Genomic DNA, 21783 nt, shown 5'->3' with positions numbered 1-21783 from the left:
CTAATCTTCGCCTCAGAATCTGGCTTATTAAAGCTGAAAGTTTTGCACGCTAGGGGAGCAGAAAGCAGGGGTGTCGAGGTTCGCGGACTCCAGATGTTTGAGGAAAACAAGTTTGCAGGTGTCCTAGCAGTGAGGATGGCGAGGAAAACCGAAGGTGCAGAAAGGTTGTCAATTCCAGTTCCTCAGGGAACAGACACTTTCTAAGATCTGATAAGGAGGGAGCAAACAGCGTTTCAGACCTTGCAACAGAAAAGGAAGTGGGGGGGATAAAACAAAGAGAATAACCGATTTAAGTGGTTTTGAAGACACTGTTGCTCTTCGCACTACAGATTCCCTCCCAGAATTGTCACCCACATCGACTATGTTGAGAGAATAGTTTGGCATTCGTGATCCGTAAGGGGCAGGGAGGGATTTCCCTCTCCACATCTTCAGGAGAGGAGTTCTCCAAAACATACTAAGCCCTGCTTTGCAAGGCGGCTTTGGGAATTTACGTCCCGAGACGATTCTGACTTATGTGGGGAGGAGGGAACAGAGAAGTCACAGTGATGGAAAGTATAGTCCAAAATCCTAAGGTTAGGAAGAGCCACGGGATGGTGAGGCTTTTTGAGGCAACACCCATCCAATTTAAAGAGGATTGCAGGGCAGAAGAGCCTGAGGAATTCAAAGAGGCGTAGGAGCTGGTCCGGCAGTCCTGAGTGGGGGCAGGACACCCCAGGGCCCGGGGGGCTGGGTGAGGTGTGGGTAATCGAACGTGTAGGTCTCTGTTAGCCTCAGGAGCCTAATCCTGCCCAACACCGTGGGTGCAGAGTGAGTAGGGGGCGAGGGTGGGAGCTGAGTCATCCCGGGGTGGCCACGGCACATCTGTACGGAAAGGAGGGGGCTGAGGAGAGAAGGGAAAGACGAGGAAGAAGCGTATAAAGATAGGCGGGGAGGAGGGAGACTGTCTCAGAGAAAGATGCTGAGATCACCCGGGCTCCTCTGTGATTGATAGCATCCTGCTCTCCTTTCCGTAAAGGGTTAGGACGCTGCCGAGTGTATCTCTGATGGAGGGGGGGATGGATTGCAGAGGTTAGTACAACACAAGGGAAACCTACTCAGACAAACACACTTGGTACTGCTGGTACTTGGGCTGCATTGCACTGCAGTGCAGGGAGCTAACAGGAACTTCTGCCTTAGGAGAGAGAGAGCCAGAGCTGCTGAATTCATCTGTAAAGGTGGCACAAACTACGCCAAAAATTACTGCTTCTCAAGGGAATTGCAGATAGAACTGGAAGTAGAGGTGGAAGAAGGTATTGGAAGGATTTTCCTGATGAATTCACAATAAGCCACAAAGGGTTTCAGGGAAAGAAAAAAACCAAAACAACATACAAACCATATGAAGGTCTCTGATTGGATTAATTGTAAATAGTATACTTCTATTGGAAGTTTTCCTCACAGTTCTTCAAGTGAAAGGGTCCTGTTTTAATTGTGTCACATACCCTACCAAATAGAAGTTTTACAATTTTTTTTCCATGGATTGTGTTCCCGACGGAAATGAAAGCAACAATTTCACAGTCTTGTAAAATGTTCATAGTTTTCCCTGTAACTAACCATTTATTCATTATTTTCCTGGAGAACAATGCAGCATGGTAAATCAGACCCCATTCCTTCCCTCTCACCTAGGCATTTTCTGTAATATCCCTGAATGATAGCTTACTCTTTCAGTATTTTGGTTTTTAAAAAAATCTGTCTTCTTAATGTGGGAGCAAGAAGTATCGCTTCTCTGTATTCCAAAGAAATAAAGAATTTGATAAAATAGTCGCAGTAAGTTCCAAGCGGACTTTTACTTCTATTTGGAGAAAGCTTTGCATAGGCTAAATACAGAGAAAAAATCAGTCAGTCAATTAATATTATTAATTCATGTCAAACCTCCAAACATCTTGAAATGATACTTAAGGAAAAAGAATAAACAATTATTTGCTTAATGTCTGTATCTCTAAAGCTGTATTCCTATGGTGTTTCAATAAAAATGACCCTGACTATCAATGGCACTGGCACAGAGTTTCTCTGATGGCAATTTGATGTTAAATTACGTATCATTGCTTTTGGCAAAACTGGATTTAAATTTGACCAAATGAAATCAAACCAAATGTTTTCTGATTATATATTTGAGAAATCTAATTTCTTTCAATAATAATAAAGCAAAGATGTTGGTTTTTTTCTCAGTTCTGAGCAACATGCAAGAAAATTTTTTGCAAAAAAGGAAAATTATATGAAAAAATGTTATGTTTACAAAACATGGTGTTACCTCAGGTGACAGTGTGAAATCTGTAATTGAATATATGTGTACCTGGGTATATAAGCTTGTGTAAGTTACTTGTACGAGTGGCAGATTTCAAATTAGCTTTTTGAAATGTGTGTTCCAAAACTGACAAAAGTTTATCCATAGTGGTCCTGATTATTCTGTTAAGTCAGTGTGAATTAAATTGTAGGTTTCAGTGCAAATTAGGATGAATCCAGCTATATAATTATCTAGGGTTTTGGTTAGTCGTGTTTTTTCTTTTTCTTTTTCTTTTTCTTTTTCTTTTTCTTTTTCTTTTTCTTTTTCTTTTTCTTTTTCTTTTTCTTTTTCTTTTTCTTTTTCTTTTTCTTTTTCTTTTTCTTTTTCTTTTTCTTTTTCTTTTTCTTTTTCTTTTTCTTTTTCTTTTTCTTTTTCTTTTTCTTTTTCTTTTTCTTTTTCTTTTTCTTTTTCTTCTTTTTCTTTTTCTTTTTCTTTTTCTTTTTCTTTTTCTTTTTCTTTTTCTTTTTCTTTTTCTTTTTCTTTTTCTTTTTCTTTTTCTTTTTCTTTTTCTTTTTCTTTTTCTTTTTCTTTTTCTTTTTCTTTTTCTTTTTCTTTTTCTTTTTCTTTTTCTTTTCTTCTCTGTTTCTCTATCTCTTTGTTAGCTTGTTTGGGGTTCTTTTTCTTGCATGAAAGTAGTGTTAATAAAAATATTTCACATTTTCAATATTATAAGAGTTGTTTTAGCACCGTAGGCAGATCACTTGGGCTGTATATTGCTGTGAATCTTTGCAACCCATACGCACCACAGGATGCATATCAATGCATGTTTAAACAAAAGCTCATCAATTAGATTAAATGTGTTTGCAAACCTGTGATAGGGAACTCACAGCTGCTGCCACTGCTTTCATATGATATAGTGCATAACATTTTCCTATTAAAACAGAATGGAGTCCTTTGCAAAATGACTCTGAGGACTACATTTACAGCTTGTCTTCTTTTAAGTGTTTGTAAGCAATATAATGCACAAAACGTTGAAAGTATGCTCAAAGTATTGACATTGCAAAGAAAAAAGTGGGTAAATTTTTCTTTTAACTTAGTAAACTGCTTCAGTTTTAAATTAAATGTAATGTATTCTCTAGTATCTATGTTGCAAAACACAGTGGGCCTCTTTTTCCATAAAGCAGGGGTTGATAACACCTTTAATTCATCTTTGATTTTGTACATTGCTACTCAGTTCATCCAGAGATATTCTAAACATACAGAGTACATATTCTCATGTAAATACATATGTTACAGGTCAGTGCTCTATTAGCCAGGTTTGTTTTCAAATTGCCATTTTTAGGTCAGCAAGAGATAAATAAGCGTGCATGAAATATAATCAAATGTAAATTTCTTTCGTGTGATTTTTATTTGTCCTCTTGTCAAAAAATAAAAACAACCACATTGAGTAAAGCAACATCGAGCACATTCCTTCCTTCTCTGTGGTTCCAACTCTCATTTTCTCACCCAGAGAGGTTAATAAAAGTTTAAATGTTGCATACACAAGAAACAAAATTGCTTAAGGATGTAATACAGTGCAATTCACTGTAATACTATTAAGATATCGTTAACATCCTTCGATTTTTAAGACTGAATTCTTACCTCTGTTTGTCTGTATTTCTGCTGACCGCCTGCTGACAGTAATGACTTGCTATGCATTAACAAAACATCAGAGACTTTCATGGTTAGGTGATCCAAATATTTAATTGAACTAAAGATGCACCATATTAAAAATAGGAATGACACCTACCACATAATTTATCTGCTTCAGCACACAAGGCATATAGCTTTATATTGATCTGGGACTCATAAAAAACATGGTGCTGCTGCAGCTCCATGTTTCCGTGCCAGCCGCAATATTTTTTTTTTAAGATAAAGCAGCATCCCTGTAGCTGGCTCTCTCTTTCACTGCAGGTTATTTCAGTGGTCATGGCTGCATGGGCCTAGTCAGATGCTTTGTTCTACAGTGGAAGTCTGTGTCTCACAGGCACATCTTGATTTTTGATGGAAAATCCACGTTACAATGCGTATAGCTGGTAGCAGCATTAAAGCATCCTGCAGGATTTTTCCCCTTTAATGATCATATGAGGGTTTGTGTAGGAAACAGCTTCATGAAATTCATTATGGAAAATAATTAATTAATCACTATTTTACCATTTAACCATGGTAACTGTGGAATGGAGAGATTACTTTATTCACAGCACTTCACAGGGCCTCTGTACCTTTAACTGACACCATTTCCATTCTGTATGGAGCTGTGGGATAAACTTTGTTTTCTGTAAGCATAGCAGTGCTTATCCCTAGAAGATGTCTTTGCAAAATGTATTCTACCACCCCCACCTCCCTTAACTGTACAGGGTTTTGCTTTTATCTGGCAATCCCAGCTGTTGCTGCATCCTTACAGAACGCTGCTCCCTGTCCTGTTCCTAGGGCTGAGAAATTAATGACTTCTGGGACCAGAACTTCAGCAGCGTGTCCTGGTGGCCAAGAAAGCCAATGGTAGCCTGGGGGACATTAGGAAGAGCATTGAGAGCAGGTGGAAGGAGGTGATCCTGTCCCTCTCCTCAGCCCTGGTGAGGCCTCAGCTGGAGTGCTGCATCCAGTTCTGGGCTCCTCAGGACAAGACAGACACAGAGCTCAGTTCAGTGTAGGTGACAAAGCTGATGAGGGGACGGGAGCATTTCTCTTGTGAAGAAAGGCTGAGTGAGTTAGGCCTGTCCAGTCTTGAGAAGAGACAAGTACTCCTTGATGTATGGAAGTGTTAGAAGGGAGGGTACCAAGAGGATGGACCAGACTCTTCCTAGGGGTGCCAAGCAATAGGACAAGAGGCAATGGGCAGACAGTGATGCACAGGAAGCTCCACCTGAATATGAAGAAGAACTTCTTTACTGTGCAGGTGACTGTGCACTGGAACAGACTGACCAGAGAAGGTGTGGAGATATTCCAGAACCATCCAGATGCAATCCTGTGCCCTGAGTTCTGGGATGACCCAGCTTGTGTAAGGAGGTTGGACAAGGTGACCCACTGTGGTCCCTCCCAATCTGATCCATTCCTGTGATTCTGTGATTTCATTCTATGTAAGCACGTGTATGCCTGATATATTAACTACATATGTATAATAATAGAGTTAAACAGCTTTACCTGTATAATTACTTTTTCAAAAGCTAGTCTGATTGGTGTGTTTCCCGTTTTCCACTCAGGGTCATTTCATTTTAATATTCACCTGGAATGCAGTAGGTGAAGGTACCAAATGTGACCATTTGGCGTTGTGTTCTCCTGTATTTCATATCAGCATATGGTTGTGCAGTTGCTGTTGGCTTTTTTCTTTTGGGAAATACTCTTGATGTCTAGACACCACTTCTTGTGAGCAGAACTTGTAGACTCTCTTCATGACTAGCTGGTGGACAGTCTACCACTGACACTGCATTCACTCATCCTTTTAACTCTTTCGCAGCCTACGAGCAGTGCCATACTTTCAAACAACTCAGCTGTTACTTCCTTCATTAAATAAACCAAATTTTGTAAACAGAGAGAGTATCAGAAGAAAATGCCCTTAGTGATGTAAGACATGCAACTAACAAATTTCTTACCGTGCCTGCAAATTTTTTGAGGGTGATCCGTCAAGCGGGAAAAAACCAGAAAGGAGTACTAAGGCTCGTGGGAGTCTCTGCTATGCAGATGTAATCTGCTCTTTCCCTTGGTATGCCACCTCATCACTGGCTGCAGTATACTGCAGACATAACGAAGATGTTTAAAATAGCTAGATTCTGTGGCAGTTTAATACACCCATACGATGCTCTGAATGAGCTACAGGCATACCTGAGATTATCCTACAGTGCAGATCATGATGCAGATGGATTGTCCTCATTCACAGCTAATTAATTTAAAACTTACAGGAAGGTTTCTGCACAGCACTACTGCAGTGCAAAAGCGTCACTGAATAATGTGCATTTGAAGGTGCTCCTTGAAACTATTTAATCCAATCCACTTCTAAGAGCAGGGACAATTTTATAGTTAGATCGGGTTGCTCAGGGCCTTTCACAATCAAAGTTTGAATATCTCCAGGGATGGGGACCTCAGGGCTTCTCTGTATAACCATTCCCATGCTTCACTGGGTCATTATGAGGACTTTCCTCCTTATGATAATGTATAGGTAAGAGGGGCAAAAATGGACATACTAATCTAGCCATATCTTGACAATCAGAGGGGAATGCTGCCTCAGGTAAAACTCTTGCTAATGCCTTCCAGAGTGTGGTTATCCTTCACTTCCACAGGGTACACCGTGCTGTATAGCAGTGTCAGTCAAAATCAGATCTCTTTGCCCAAAGACTGGTGTTGGTACAGAGGATCTGATTTTTCTTGGAGGAGAATATCTCTCATTATCTCTTAGAAAGTAGTTACTGCGTGTGATTTTTCAAGTGTGGTATTCCATGGAAAATATGGCTACCTACAAACAGCACGGAGATAAGTGTCCCATTGAGCTATCAAGCAATGGTTCTAGTGCCAGTTGATATCCTCAACAGATGGCTTCCCCTCAGCTGTGAGAGCAGGGACACCTCTTGCATGTCCACATATAAGGACTAGTTTAGATCCCAGTAAATCTCACTGCAACTCAAATGTGGTTAATGCAATTGCATCCAATGGGAATTTGGCTTAGAAACTGTCAATATAGAGGTCTGTTGGAGAGAAAGTGCTGTATAATAATTGATCTTTTTTTCTCTCTGATTATTTTCCCTCTGATTTTAAATAGTCCTAGCTACATTGATCAATAAATAAGCATTTGACTAGAAAATGTGTAACTTTCTAATATTCTGAGTATTCAGTGATTTCTAAACCTTGTATTTAGATAGAACCTATGTGGTCAGCCTTGGCAGATGTTGTCATGTTTATTAGCACAGAAAATCCGTGTGGATGCATTTGTCAGTACCACAAATAAAAGAAATCACATCCATTTTGTGCATGTATAACTACCTTATAAAACCTTATAAAGATTATAAAGGCATAACTTCACCTTTAAAGGGAAAAATGTATTTTCTGTATGTACAATTTAATCCTTTCATAGACACTACATTTGCCTGCTGAAGACTTGATCCCCATGGGCAACAGCAAGTATACACTTAAAAGTTCCTTCTTTGCTGTTCTAAATTAACAAATTAATTCCTAAGTTTAACATGTTTCATAGGATTTCGCAAGTTGGATAGGCCAAGAATGTTGCAGCAAAAATTCAGCCCACTTGTTGAGAAAACTGAAAAGCCTTCTATGTTAGTCTTTGATAATTTCTCTGGTCCATTCAGCTGGAATATGAATTCCTTTCCAGTGCTTTCCTTGCCTTCAAATGAACTGAAAAGGAAAAAAGACCAAACCAACCAAACAAACAAATAATAAAACCCCACAAAAACCCCCAAAAAACTCAACTAAAAACAACAATGTGGACATGGATAAGTGAGGCTGCTTTTCCTAAAAAGCATGAAAAGGTGGTTTAAGTGTTAGAGCCTATATGGAAACGGCTAGCAGTGTTAAATGAAGTAAAATTTATTCAACTTTTATTTCCTCAAATTTAATTCTGTGTTCACTTCACATCTGAACTTTGGAGAATCTAAGTCCTTTTTAATTGTTAAGGTCTTAAAAATTTTACTTACTACATGATCTTAGAGTATGTTCCATACATGTACTCCCTAAACTCAGAATATCTCAACAGATATATTTACATAAATTCTTGCTAGGAGACATACTCCACTTGAATGCAGTAGATACCTGTATTAAAGAATTATTAAAGGATCTGTCCTTGTACACCTGAACAACAAATCACCAACTCCCAAAAGTTAAAAGACAATACCATCAGTGTGGTTCTGTGTCTTTGCTCAGAAAAACTAGAAGGCAGGGAAGTAAAAAAAGCCTCTAGCCAATTGGCCAAACATATTTTAAGAACCAGGTGTTTAGAAAGTGCGTGTTAATTAGATAAAAGTAGCTGTTATCAAAGACCATTGTTTATTAGGTCCTACAGAACAAAGCGAAGCTTGATCCTTAAGGATTTTAGCAGCTAAAATCCAAGTTAACAAAACACAAACATCCCATATGGTATTTGCTGGAGCTGTGGCTTGGCTACCCACATTCTGCCCATGACCATGTCTGTTTGTGAAGACAGTAGCTGTTCTAGATGTGGCACTACTCATTACTGGTCTGGAAGCAACCATAAAGCTTTAGTCTTGGACACCTTTCCTCCTCAAGGCAGCTCTGTGTGGGGTGCTGCTTGTTTTGAACTAACTTCTTTTGTAGAAACAAGAGACTCCTGGAAATTCTCTTTCAGTTCACATTTGTTAAATGGTTAAAAATAATGGCTTTTTTCTGTTGTCAAATAGCATTACAGTGCTGATTATGAATCTGGAACAACTGACCACAAGCACTAAAAAGAAAATACTGAGTATTGCTCTGAGACATCTTTTGACTGAAGTGACTAAGGGATAATTCAAGAGTAACCTATTTGGGGTGATTTTCTGTACTAGTATAAGTCACTGTTTGGCATATCAGATGCTTTAGAAAATATTGGTGGACTTCAGTTGGTGAAAATTCAGAAAATGTCTTTCAGATCTTCAGCTGTGAGTAATGGTTATTTCTCCTTTCTGTCTCACCCATTTGCTTAGGAAGTTGACTGAATTTCCTCCTGTTGTTTTTGCTTCACATGTCATGAAAAACTTTAAATGTTATTTACAATTTTCCTCCTCATTTTAAATGTTTCAGTTCAATTTCAGCTATAATTTTGTGGCAGAAAACTACTGGAAGTCACAAAGTTTATTTCAATTCTTTTATTTTCTCTCTTTAGCAAATATTTATCATTCATGTGGTCATGCAAAACAGTACAGAAGATTCCTTGCTGTAACCAGCCCCACAAAATGATTAAGTAGAATGCCACACTGCTGCCATTCTACTTAATCTTAGCAGATGGAGAAACTGTTTCTTTCTAGGAGAGAAGTAATTTCTCTGAAGAACAAATTTTCACTGGAGAAATGACTTGCTAATTTCTGTGCTATAGTAACAAATGAGCATGATGACTGTCAGCTCTGTAGTCCAAAGGAAGAAAATACATTTTCCAGTGTTTGGGAAACTATTGCAAGCCAACTTCTTTTAATATATTGACTGCTCCCTAATGTAGGTTTTACTCATAGAAATCACCAAAGAGTCATTTTATTGTGTGTAATTGCTGAAATATGAGGAACTCAAGGGTATGCCCTGCAGTGTAGTAACATCCCACTTGGTGTTTTAGGGGATGTTGTGGTAGAGATAGGAATAAAATGTTTCCTAAATCTTCTAGGCTTCCCATATGCTTGCTTCAGGTACAGTGTTTCAGAACAGAATGACTGGAGATGCCATCCAGTGAAGAAAGGCCCTGACAGACCCACAGTCCTGTGGGTGGGGCACACAAAGCCTAAGGAGAGGCTGTGAACTTGCTCAGCTTGGAAGAGAAGGCCAAAGGAAGAGAGGGAAGTCTGATTCCTGTCTTCCATCATCTAATGAGTGATTATTAAGGCAATGGAGTCAGAAAACAGAATGGAAATTTCAATAAGACTGAAGGATGAAATTGTTCCTTCACTCTGTAGGTGGTAAAGTAGTAGAGGTGGTGCACAGACACCTTTGTCCTTGGAGATGCTCAAAATTTGCCTGGACATGGCTTTGGGCAACCTGACTAATTTTGAGGATAATCTTTTAGTAGAATACCAGAGCAGATCTCCAAAAGTCCATTCACACCTTCATCATTCTATCATTCTACTGATATAAGGTCCAACAGATACAAAAAGCATGTCGTACTTGAAGTTAATAAATCTCCCTCCTCTATGAGCCCTTCTACTCCCATCAAAGTAGTACCTGGCCATGATGAGCTTTTTTTTTTTACAATGTATACAAATTCAGAATATGTACACCTCCGAGTGAAGAATTTATTATTTGAGAGAGAATTTGATTACTAACATCAAAATACTCCACCCTGGTAATCTGTATTCTGTAAAATTTCTCTTATTTGGCTAGAAATGCTTGTACTGGCATGGACTGAGATACAAAATCCAGATAACAACCTTAATCAAAAAATGGGTTTAGCTGAAAAATTATGTTATTTATTCTATTGTTTAAAGGCCAAATTGTTGAACTGCAGAATCACTTAATTCTCTGTTTATTTATGGAGATGTGTACCATATATTGTCAGCTCATAGCTGGCCATTATTTAGCTTTTTGGCTATTTTCCTCTTCCTAGGGAAATGTGCTTAGGAATACACAGAAAGAATTTGAGTGGAAGTTACTGAACTTCATGGTAAAGTAAGTGGTTCTAAGGTGGATATTATCTCCACATGTGGGCTCAGAAAAAATGAAGACTGTATGTTTTGGGGATTTTTAACAGACACAATTGCTTTGGGCTAGTGGTGAGACAGAAAATTTACCTTCATTATCCAAGTTCACATGTTCAACCAGAGTTAATTCTTTCCATCTCTTAGAAATACATGAAGATTTTTGCATCCTGTGCTGAAAAGTTTTTCCTGATTGTAGGGACATAAGAGCTTTGGCATACTTTCTTCAATATTTTCTCATATGATTAATCTTAAAAATAATGCAGACAGATGTACTGTTTAATTAAAAAGAAAAATTTCCCTTCCTCTGTGGCCAGTGTTGAACAGAAGCAGATTGTGGGAATTCAAAAGAAAGAAATGTCATTTCTAAAAAATATCTAGTGAAAGTTGTTCCCCATATATGTACAATGATATATTTATATGCACAGAGATATGTAATATATCTAAAATCTTATTTATGCTATGGCGTTGTTTATATTAATTATTTCCTCAAGGTTCTTATTCAAGATCACTTGTTTGATAAAGTGGAAATCTTGTGGCAAATAAGTGTTGGCAAAGAAAGTCTCTGCCAAGACATGGGTAGGAAACTGAACTGAATTATCAATTAAAACTTTTTTTTTCAAATAGTGATGATTCTTTATTAAGTATAATGTACTTTAGGTCCATTTCGTTTGGGGTTACTGGGTGAAATTATATTTTTATATATTGTTGGGAAAAATTGTTTTATATTGTCCCTTTTACACATGAAAGAAATGGAGGCTTTTTTGTGTATCTGTGTTTCAATATCTAGGAGTAGGAGCAAGCTACAGGCTCCAATATACTGCTTTCCTCCACTCCTGTGACCGGGAAAATAAACTACTGTGAGATTAAGTATCCTTTCATTGGCTGAACTTTATGTCAGCAATTTTCTTTAAATTATTGTTTTTGTTAAAATAAAATTATTTATTTAATTATTTTAATATTTATTTAATAAATTTTAAATTTATTTAATATTTTAAAATAGTAGAAACAATAATTCGGTGATGTATTTTGGGTTTGATATTTTGGTAATGTGGATTTTTAATTAGGAAGCTATTTTTAATCAATAAAATTTCCTAAATACATAGCATAAATGGAATAGATTTGATTCAAAAGGAACAGTTACTGTACTTCCTAAAGTAGGGCTCTGTAAACTTTTTTTTTTTTTTTTTAATATGAGTAAATGTTAAAAATACCAATTAGAAAAGCTGTTACCTGCTGGTCTAAGAGTGCTACAACAGCACAGAATGCAAGGCTTATGTGCTGTGGAGAGGCCAGGACAGCACATGCAGGGGACAGAAAAGATGCACTGATACAAATTACTGTGATATTTTGGGTTAAATTAAAAACTTCCTTAAAGGGGGAGTCCCTTGCTCTAGGGGTGTAAACACTGAATGTTCTATCAACTACACAATCCACAAAACTCTTTTCAGTGAATGCTGATGCACCTATATTCAAGGAACTAAGCTCTTAAAATGACCTATATCCTGAGGCCAGCAAAATGTGATACTTTTTAAAAGCTGATGGTAAACACTAATCAATAACTAATTGGCTGATAAAGGAAAAAAATTCTCTTCTAAAATTGCTTTTCTTACTAAATTTAAAAATCTATGACATCTGAGTCTTTTCTTTTTTTCCCCTAGAAAAATAAAATTATTTTTAGACCATGGCTGCTATGGTATAATGAGCCTTTATTTGGACTTTATGTGCTGTTCATTCTGCCTGTTTTGGACATATACCTCTACACACACAAGTGTGTTGTTTCTTCTTATGCTCTCTTCAGATTCCCCAGCCACAGAGTATGCAAGGGACCTTCTTGGAGTGTAACACAATTTCCTTCATTAGTCAGCTGGCACTGGTGGCATGCAGATAAAATTCTGTCTTTGAACCAAAAATATTATCTGATTTGAGTCATCCAGGGCTCTCACTGTGGGCGGATAAGGAGGGTCTTAGTGTTTCTTTTGGATAAAATAAAAGTGATAATTATAGGCCAAGTCAGAAGAGGAGAAAAATGGAAATGCTTATAAATACCTATTAGTAATGTAGAACATTTAAATGATGTATGCCCAAGCATGAGGGTGAGTTAGAACTGCTGGAGAGTGCGAATAGTGTCCTTTAACATGCTCTGTGAGTGTTTGAGGTGCTGATAAGGGTATGATCCCCTTGTCAAGGGATGTTATTGATGTGGCATTGGTTCTCTGTGTGACTAATAGCAGCAATATCTTCAGTTAAACAAAAAGCACTTGTGAACATGGTACCACTATGCAGGCCTCTGTTCTTGATTATCTGCTGAAGAGTCATGACGGTTTCTGTTCAAGGGCAATATCAGTAAAGAGCCAGAGTGGAAAATAGGGATAATCATTAATCAGATGGAAGACATAAATTCAAGGGAAATTACTTTAGAACACAGACAGGTCAGGATGGTATCTTCTTGACCTTTTCAGCATCAGAGACTACTGTCTAGCAAAGGATAAAAAGAAGCTGTTGAAAACTTTAAGTAATTCTTACTTCTTGGGGAATGTATGCTTTTTAGGGCTGAACCAGGGAGGATAGGCTCTGCCCTTTAAAACATGGAAATGACTTGAAAAATTAAATAAGGCTGCTGTGTACACTCTTTCTTAATGATTTGATTTATCATAATATACTGAACTTTGGGGGTTAGAAGAAACTTAATATGACTGCTTACATTTCTGTAATAAACAACTACTCCTTTTAGTAGGAACACATACAATAAGGGGGAGGTATTTTTTTCATTATTAAGCAACTGTTATGGATTTTGACTGGTTTTCCCCCCATGTTTTTATTCCCCCATGTATTTATTTACTTTCTTTTAACTAAAGACCTTTTAATGTGAATCAAGTAATTAATACATTTGGTTTCAGCAGCTGGCAGAGGTATTATGTTAGGCCCCTTCAGAACTGACGTTAACAATTTTTCTTGGTGTGCTCCATACCTAAGAGTCTACAAATTTAAGACTTTAGATGCCACCTGTTCCAGAAAAAGTCTAATGACTCCTAGTCCCCTCTTTATATATAACAGAAGATACTGCTTTGATAATATATCTAATATGCTACTTGAATAGCAGCACAGGAAATCAAGCCCGGGGCTCCTGAGTGCAGCAGTGCTGCATTTCAGCCTTTGTCCTTTCAAGGGTTTCTTTCAATGACATTTTTCTTCCTGAATATTCAGTCATAATATAAAAAATGCTGAAGTGCTATAAATTCAATATCCTGGTCAATGTTAAAAGTTGTGCAGTATTTTGAATTATTTCTCATGTGTTTTCAGCATGCACTCCTAGCTAACTACTGAAGATAATCATTCCAAAAAAGGTGATAACTGTTCATTGCAAATCCCTCTGGGTTCAGTGTAAGCATTTTAATTAATTCCAATCCAGTCTGAAATGCTCATCCTTAATGTTCCTTGCAAACACCATTTTCAGACTTGAAGGGTGTGCTGCTGCTTGATGTGGCAGAACAGAGAAATGAGATCACAGACAGGTAATAGAGCCTTGATGCTAAAAGGTGCAGTTCAGTATGTGAAATGCAGTGTGTTCTCCTTGTCTTGCCAGAAAAGAGAACTGAGAATGTCTGTTTGTGTACTACACACACTACATATGTCAAAAGTGAGGTTTCTAAGTAGCCATTCGGATAACAGCTGTAGTCAGAGGATGCTAATGAAAAGTACTGCTATGGGGGTTTTTTGGCTATTCCTGCTGCTCTTCTAGATTGAAGTTTTGGTCCCAAGAAGCCTTATAAGTTTGGGTATACCATTCCATATGCATAAAGCTGTTTCCAAATTTTGGGTGTCTAGAGTGGAGAGATGCCTTCAGAAATTCCAGTAGGGGGATGGACCTGTATATAGAGAATTTTAGCCTGCTGGCAGTAGCTTCACTGTCTGCTTTTGGTGAAGTTTTGTGGTCTACAGGGTAGTCTACAACTCAGGAATATGACTTGTCTGTGAGGATCCTGAGTGTCCCAACAGATTTCGTTTGCCCTGTGAGTCTCACTGGGACCCCTCACACAAGCACCTCCTGCCTGCTGGTTCAGGACCTTCAGTTAAAGCTTCAGCCCTCATGAAGGTTTCCAGGGAGTGTGAGACTGCTCCAGCAGAGGAGAGAAGAGAGGACAGAAAATGAGGGGGACCACAGTGTGGGCAGTGCTTCCACTGATGGGACATTGTCCTGAGGCAGAGCATGGTGAGAGCAACAGCTTTCATTGACAGTCTGGTGCTCGTCAGACAAAGTGGGGCAGTGTTGTGTGCATGACCAGTCAGCAAAATCCAGACTGAGATTCAGGAACTGCAGGGGATAGGAGGCAGATGAAGCTCTGTTGTGCAGCTATTGGGAAGCCCAGGCACACTTGGTTGGCCAAACCTGAGCTTAAGAGGGAACTTGAGCCCATGGCAGAGGATTTGGGGTACTGGAAGGGGTACTGAGTGAGGCTGGCCAGGTCTAATTAGGCCTAATGAGGCACTAGGAGCCCTGACAGCCAATTAAAACTCTACAAGAGAAGAAGGACAATCAGTTTCAATGCAGGCAACTTCAGGCAGAAGGTAAACTTCACTGCTGGATGTCAAATATTTTAAGAACCAGACTAAGAATTAGGCTAAGCCTAAGATGGAATACTGAGGATCTCAGTGAATCAGAGGATTGTTCATGTCCCTAAAGCATAAAGACTGCTGGGTGCCATTCTGCTTTAAAATAAAATAGAAATGGCTTGTATGACAGAATTTATTTCTGAGATGTCTCAGCTCACCACACCTTTTTGCTGTGCAAATTCAAACATAGGGAACAGAACATTTTTTCAAATTATCAGGTAGGCTATTTTCAAAATAAGCTGCAGAAAGCTTACTGGAATTGAAAATAGAATGTTTACCAGCTCTTCTATCTTCATTTTGCTGCCTTTATTTTGTGCTTTTAATGGCAGAGCACTGTGTTTATTCAGTTGTGCCATCCATCTCTACATATTCTACCCAAGGGAAGAAAGCCACACTGAGGTAGTGCTCAGATTGCATAATGTACCCTGAGATACAGATAAATCCCATTTTGTTAGAACTCAGTTACTGAGTCTGAAAAACTTGAGACTGCTGCATTTTCAGTACAGACTTTTCATCTGTCATTATATTAGTCTTTTTTCATCATTCCTTCTCACCTATGTTATCAAATCCACAAAATAAAGGCTTTTGGAGTTCAGTAGACCAAATAGTGGTGTAAAATATAATCTGCTAAAGCATTACATTCGTGATTTAATGGGAGCCATACACTTGCAGGAACTTTGATTCATTTACTTGAAGTTTTCTTACACCTGCTGGAATACTGTGTGTGCTAAGGCAGATAGGCACCATGCAACCTGCAAAAATTGTGTGATTCAGGATAAAAACCTGAAGATGTGTAGTCAGCACACGATGCAGTTTGATCTGGCTAAAATAGGAGTTTATGGTAAGCATTACAAAGTCTGTTTTCCCCAGTGGAATAAAATGAGGTAAACAATTTGTACAATTTTAAGTCAGTGCAGCCTCAAGTAAAATGCAGTTGGGTTTTCAGCAGCACTGTTTGTGTTTAGGGAGCATTGAGCAGTCATGATTTCCTTTCTTGCCTAGTTAAGGCTGGTAGACAATGAGTCAGCCTCCATTGATAAAAAGTAATTTGTACCTCAAACTGTTGCATTTCCATACAGGGAGAGGTAAGGTTTTATGGGTGTGCAGAATCACTTTTTTTAGTGCAGCAGAGCTAGCAGTTTATTTGAGTATCAGGTTCCATAATCTTTAATAGCTTCGTTATATCTGAAGAGGAGCGATATGTTACTGTGATCACAGCCCCCCAGTAAAAACACTGCATGAGACATGGTGCACAAAACAGTACTAGGAAAACCCTAAAGAAACAGGATGAATTAAAAAAGATTGGTGTACATAATTTGGAATATACATGGTACAGTTTTTTTCAGCCAAATAATTTATAAAGCATCCTGTTCTTTAAGAATATCAGAGAAAATCTAAGGTGGATGTACAACTAAATCTCTTTGCAAAAAGAGGTCTAGGAGTCTTGGTTGTTCTGGCACAGAAATGAAAACAATGTAGGATTGCAGGCTCCTTTCAAAGTACAATAATCTGTTCCCTAATTCTTTCTTTTATGTGAGATGCCAAGATGTTTGAAGAGAGATCATAAACTTTTAATTACTACAGAAGGAAAAATAGTATGTAAAGGTGTTAAATTCACTTTCTACTTAAACTCATAGGACCTTTTTCCTATTTATATCTCCTATAAATATTTAGATATTTAGATATTTTCAAAATATTTAAATATTTTGAAAACACTGAAAATACCTTTTGCCTAGGTACCTCTTGTCTGCATATTATCAGGCTGCTTTCCTTACAGCCTTCTATGAGTGTTTTTTCTAATTCTTGATCATAGCTGAGTTCCTATATTGATGAATTTCTATGTCACAGAATCTGAAAGTCATTGTTACTTCTTATATGCAAGTATATTCCTTATCAAATTTGTTATGGCCTTATTACTTGTAATGATCTGTTCCTAACACATACAGATTTTACATTTATGGAAAAACAGTTCAAAGACCAATGTGTTGAAATTATCAAATACAAATTCAAAAACATATTTTTATGCCCTGCCCATATTCAAGTTTGGCAAGTGATCTAATTTTTCTGTGTTTAAATTGCCACTGTTTCAAAGTAGGAAAGAGAAAATTATGACATACTCTGTGTAGTTTATCTAAGGGGCTCATCTTAAAAGAAATTCTTGCACGTTTGAACATTAATAATCTGTAGCATTTGTTACATATTTCCTACATATCCTAATTAATTTGCAAGAAGAAACATAACTGTGGTCTAATTTTACTTTTCAAAACAGAGCAAAAATAGCTAGAATAGTGGGGGGGGTTTTTGCATTTCAAAATCACTAGAGATCAAACATTTTGAACTAGAGCAAAATCATAAAAATGTTGGTATTTTTATAGCATGTGACAGGGATGTGACAAAAATCTAGTACATATTTCAGATCTGTTCAGCTGTCTCATCTTCGCCCAGTGCTTCTCCAAAATGAAATTTGTATGAAAGCAGAAGACTGTTTCCTTTTCTCATATGGACAGTGGTTGCTTAAGCAATTTTAGCTAACTGTTTAGGGACCTAAATGGTCATCCATTTTCAAGACACTGCTGAGGTGTCCTTTTGTCTCTCTCTCTCTATTTTACCAGACTGGATTCTAAACCTTTTTTGTTATTCTGTGAAAGACATATTTGTATACTGACATATGCAGCACTTGGTGCTTAATTTTATCTTATAAAAATAGAGCTCTTAATTTAATTTGAGAAAATTGACTCTTTTTTTCTTTTTAAGGTGTCAGAATGATAGACTACTGTGGGTGAAGAAGTAATTTGGAGGTTATCTGGTCTGAGATCTGGATTTAAATAGTTCAGAATCTTGTCCAGTAAAGTTTTGAATACCTCCAATGCTGGAAATGCCAGTGCTCCTCTGTACAGCCATGTACATGGCTGGAGATTTAGCATGAAGAATTTCTTCCTTAGAACTGTCTGGAATTTCCCTTGCTGCACCTTGCAACCATTTCCTCTTCTCTTTTTGTCCTTTGCCTCTGAAAAGAACCCATCCTCATTGTATTTTTAATGCCTCATTAGATGATGGGAGATGGTGAACGGATTTCTCCTTAAGAATTCTGCTCTCAAGGCTGGGTTTAAAAGACTTACTCTCCTTGTGCATCATGCATCCCAGACCACTCCAGTGATCCCCTCCAGACTGTGGCGATGGTGAGGTGCCTGAGGTTGGATGTGGTAGTCAGTGTGTCAACACAGAGGGGAAATATTCCATTCAACCAGTGGAGAGCATTCCTCCTAAAGTGACCCAGCTGTCATGGTGGAATGTGTTCTGCCTGTTATTCACCTGAATCCTTAGTGCCATGTGTGCAGATTTAAGGATGTTACTTAAACATAAACTATGTAAATACTAATTTAATTCAAAGAATATATTCCTCATCTTAAATTTCCATTATGGCTTAGCCAGATTTATAAGATATGTCAATATGTACTGTACCTCTTCATTAAAATAGTTATCAATGCTTTGTTTGTTAATTTACTTCATTGCTTCCTAGCACTAGTAGGATAGCAAAGTCCAAACAAACCAAGCTATGCCACTCAGGTGGTTTGGCCCTGTATGAACGCCAGGTGCCCACCAAGCTGCTGTCCCTCCTCAGCTGGATGGGGGAGAGAACATGCAATGAAAATCTCATGTGTTGAGATAAGGACAGGGAGACATCACTGATCAACTTCTGTCACAAACAAAACAGTCTTGACTTGACAATCTCATTCTATTGCAAATAAAATCAGATTGCTAAAATCAGAAATTAAGTAGTAAGCCACCTTCTTTCACCCCCTCCTTCTTCACAGACTCAGCTTCACTCCCAGTTTTATCTGCATCTTTCCTCCTTGCAGGAGGTTCTGGGAGTTTCAGTCAGTGTTTTCTCTGCCTCTCCTTCCTTCTCAGGGGAAGGTATCCTCACACTCTTCCTCTGCTCCAGTGTGGGGTTCCTCCCATGGGAAACAGTTCTCCATGAACTTCTTTAACATAAGTCCTTCCCACAGGCTGCAGTCTTTCACAAGCTGCTCCAGCCCCATTGCCCCATGGGGTCACAAATCCTGCTGTAAATCTGCTACAGCATGGGCTCCTTTTATCAGGTGCTGCCAGGAGTCTCCTCCAGCTCAGGTTTTCCCTATGTGATCGCAGATCTGATCACAGCAGGTGACATCCACCTGCTCAGCTCCTCAAGGGGCTGCAGTGGGATTTCAGCTCCAATGCCTGGAGCACCTCCTGTCCCTCCTTCTCCTCTGATCCTGGTGCTTGTGGAGCTGTTCCCCTCACAGGTTCTAACTCCACAGTTCTCCAGGTGCAGTTTTCTTTTTCCTTCCTTCTTAAATACATGATCCCAGAGGTGCTAACTCCATTGCTGGTGGGCTTGGTTTGGCCAGCAGTGGATCCATCTTCCAGCCAGCTGGCACTGGCTGTGTTGGACATGGGAGAAGCTGCTGGAAGCTTCTCACAGAAGTCAACCCTGTAGCCGTCCTGCTGTGAAAATCTTGCCACACAAGACCAATACACCCACCAAGCACAAGTATTTATTTTTTGAATTAACTTTTGATTTTCTTCTATCCAGAGTTAGTTGTTTCTTATGATTTGTTACTAAGCTAACAGGAGACACAGCCAGGACAGCTGACCCCCAACAGACCACACGGCATCTTGCTCAGTATAATAAGTGGGGTGAAGAAGGAGTGGACAGAACTGTTGGAGTTGATGGCATTTGTCTTCACCAGTAACTACTATGTGGGAAGAAGCCCTGCTCTCTTTAAGATGTCTGAAGATCTGCCTGCCCATGGAAGAAGTGAATTAACTTGTTTTGTTTTTCTTGTGTTGTGGACTTTTCTTTCCTCATTAAACTGTCCTTATCTCAACACATGGGTTCCACCTGAACATGAGGAAGAAATTCTTTACTGTGTGGGTGACTGAGCCCTGGAACAGATTGAACAGAGTGGGTGTGGGGTCTCCCTCACAGGGAATATTCCAGAAGCATCTGAATGCAATCCTGTGCCTGTGTGTTCTGGAATGGCCCAGTTTAACTAGGGAGATGGGACCAGATGACAGACCTATTCCTGTGATTCTGTGATTTCATTCTATGTAAGCATATGTATGCTTACATACATATATATGTAATATATATATATGTAAGCATACATATGCTTACATAGAGATATATATATGTGTATTAATATATATATATGATTGATATATATATATTAATATATATATGTATATTAATAGAATTTAACATAGCTTTACCTGTATGATTCGGCTGGGTTTTTTAAGCTAGACTGATTGGTATGTTTCATGTTTTCATTTAGTTTTAATTTTCACCTAGAATTACTCTGGTTTTTAGGTCAAATTGATGTATGCTCAGTTTCTTCTGAGATTCCATAGTCGAAGCAATCCCTCACCAGAAAAGCTTATTATGTTATTATTGGTTTTAGTATTTATCTTCAGAACATATTGTTATAAGGATTTTGTCTGAGGGTCAATGAGGAAATAGGCTTTCAGTCATAAAAAGCATTACATATAATTTGTCTGTTTGCTCAAGAATGGCCATCCTACACTGAAAGAGGAGCAGGTCAACATGAATTCTTGTGATTCTTAGATCTAACATCGGTCTAGTGTCAAGCTTGTGGAACAGAAAAATAAAGTTGAAGTACGAAGTTCAGCAACCACCATCCTAAAAATGTAGCAAAGGGAATGAGACCTGCGGAATTCTAAAAAAGGATTTTTTTCTGCCATTTTTTTCATATCCTGTTACAAATAATAAAAAGTAACAGATGTTAAAAATAAAGCAAAAATAATACGTGCTTTGAGTGAATAGCAAAGTGACTGGAAGGAAGTATGGATAAGAAAACCAGGATGTTCAAGTACCTTTTAACATTGTGCTGAGCAACCACTCACCAGGGTTTATTGAGCTCAGCAGCTGATTCCCCATATGGAGGCCAACACAGACCACCATCAGATAAAGACAGAACTGGCAGAACTGAGAAGAGTCTTTAGACTCTCATTCTGCAGGCACAGGAATGATGTGCCCCAGCAGAAAGATAGCAAAATGAAAAGCTGAAGGTTTTCAGAAAGTTTTTCCCAGTGGGATGTGAGACTGTGACCCTGTATTTCCTCCTAAAATATAAAAAATGCTTGCCTCTTTTGTTTCAGGGAGAAAGGAAATACATGTAATTCCAATTTGTAACACAGCTTGACCTCCCTACAGGATCTCCTTCAACCTTCCCAAGTTTTCCCCAAGCTCCAGTGCTGTTCTGTGGCATCTGTCAGTCTAGCATTTGTATAGCATCAACATTTTGATGTTTCAAAGTACCTGCACATCACAGATCTGTGCAAAGCAATTTTAGAAATGGCTGCTTCGGTGGTTGAGGCTTGTCCTGTTGCATTTGCAGATTTTATTCCCTGGAGAATTTCCACAGTGCATTATTTTCTTATTTTACTTCCAGGATAGGACTCCTTGGCTATTTTCTTAGAACTTCAGTCTTGGTGCTTTTAAAATACGTGTTTTCTTCGATATATATCTAT

At 38.4% G+C, this 21783-nt stretch overlaps 1 protein-coding gene across 1 annotated transcript in view; it reads left to right on the top strand.

Annotated features, from left to right (window-relative positions):
• Window positions 1-21783, top strand: part of SV2C (synaptic vesicle glycoprotein 2C) — a 113653-nt gene that overhangs the window by 1565 nt on the left and 90305 nt on the right. The gene's annotated exons all lie outside the window — the stretch shown is intronic.

The sequence above is a fragment of the Prinia subflava genome, chromosome Z (genome assembly GCF_021018805.1).
Source record: "Prinia subflava isolate CZ2003 ecotype Zambia chromosome Z, Cam_Psub_1.2, whole genome shotgun sequence".
NCBI classification, from domain to species: domain Eukaryota; kingdom Metazoa; phylum Chordata; class Aves; order Passeriformes; family Cisticolidae; genus Prinia; species Prinia subflava.
This window is presented reverse-complemented; position numbering and strand designations above follow the sequence as displayed.